Source organism: Copadichromis virginalis, linkage group LG3, assembly GCF_057382275.1.
Source record: "Copadichromis virginalis isolate Kocher_CV1m ecotype Utaka linkage group LG3, C_Virginalis_male_GT1.1, whole genome shotgun sequence".
NCBI classification, from domain to species: domain Eukaryota; kingdom Metazoa; phylum Chordata; class Actinopteri; order Cichliformes; family Cichlidae; genus Copadichromis; species Copadichromis virginalis.
Window position 1 is genome coordinate 9,800,395 of NC_140620.1, and position 2,028 is coordinate 9,802,422.

Here is a 2,028-nt window from a genome sequence, read left to right on the forward strand (position 1 = left end):
CGTGCCTCACCGGCCTGCCATCCCGCTCCATCCAAACCTGTGGAACGTAGATCAGCCAGCTCACACCATCCAACTCACCTGGACTCACACTTGATTTGATTTGATTTTATTGATTAGCATTCAAATTCAAATCTCAGTGAAAACAGTGAAAAAACAAACAAACAAACAGTGAAAACAGAACAAAAATCTACCATAAAGAAAGAAAGCATGAGACAAGGCTAATCAAAAGGTATTGGCTGAAGCATTTGCTTATTACGCCAACCCTTTTCACAAAATATCTTTTTGTATGCAGCTCCTGTACACAGGGCTTGAAGAAAATAATAAAACAAAGCAAAAACCAAACAAACAAACAAACAAACAAACAAAAAAAAAAAAACAAACAAAAAAAAAACTTTCCACCTTAGATAAGTAACTACATCAAAGCAAAAGAATCAAGAGGTTGTTTTTTTTTTTTTTTCTTTCTCCTTTTTGCTCTTTTCATTCTTGATTTATATATTTTTCTAATACTCTATTTTTAAACATATTTTTAAACAAGGAAAATGAACTACACCTTTTTAAATCACTGTCATAACTATTCCACAGGTTAACTCCTCTAACAGAAACACATCTCTGCTTTATATTTGTCCTTATCTTGTTTTTTTTAAAGAAATCTGTTCCCCTTAAGTCATATTGACTCTCTCTGACTTTGAACAGCTTCTGAGTACTGGGGCAAAGCAAGTTATTTTGTGCTTTATACATTATCTGTGCCATTTTATATTCAACTAAATCATAAAATTTCAGGGTATTCAGATTAATAAACAAAATGTTAGTTGGTTCTATATAGTTTGATTGGTTTATAATTCTTATAGCTCTTTTTTGTAACTTGAAAATAGGAAGAGTGTTCGTTTTATATGCATTACCCCATATCTCCAGACAGTAAGTCATATATGGAAGCAACAGAGTACAATAAAGTGTGTATAATGTTTTTTTGTTCAGGACATGCTTTGTTTTATAGAGAATAGCAATGGTTTTTGACATTTTTGTTTTCACGTGGTTTATATGAGACTTCCAACTCAGCTTATCATCAATTATCACTCCAAGAAATTTATTTTCGTACACTCTTTCAATTTCAATTCCATTAACCCTTATTTTAGATACATTTTTCATTGGTCTAGTGCCAAAAATAATCAATTTTGTTTTCTTTATATTTAATGATAACTTATTTACATCAAACCAGTTTTTTAATATATTTAACTCCTTTTCCGCTGTAGTCAGAAGCTGTTCTAAGTTTTTACCTGAGCAGTACAGAGTGGTATCATCAGCAAACAATACACATTTTAACAGTTTGGAAACACTACATATATCATTTATATATAATATAAATAATTTAGGGCCCAGCACAGAGCCCTGAGGAACACCACAAGTTACCTTCAACTGCTTAGATTTTACATTATTGAATTCGACATATTGATATCTTTCATCCAGGTAACTTTTCATCCACTTGTATGCTATCCCTCTTATGCCATATCTCTCTAGTTTATTCATTAATATAGAATGATCAATTGTATCAAACGCCTTTTTTAAGTCTATAAAAACACCAACAGTATATTCCTTATTATCTATAGCATTAGATATCCCTTCAACAAGTTCCATCACTGCCATTGAAGTGGACCTTTTCACTCTAAAGCCATATTGGTTATCACTTAGGAGATTATGCTTCTCAATATATTTATCAAGTCTATTAACAAATAACTTTTCTAAAATTTTTGAGAACTGTGGGAGTAGTGATATTGGCCTATAATTGGTAAACTGACATCTCTCTCCGTTTTTATGGATTGGAATAACTTTTGCTATTTTCATTTGTGAGGGAAACACACCAGTTTGAAAGGACAGATTACAAATGTATGCGAAAGGTTGCACTATATATTCTATAATACTTTTAACTAATATCATGTTAGTACCAAAACAGTCAGTGGACTTTTTATTTTTAAATGTCTTCACAATGTTAATTATTTCTCTATGAGTTACAGCACCAATAAACATGGAGGA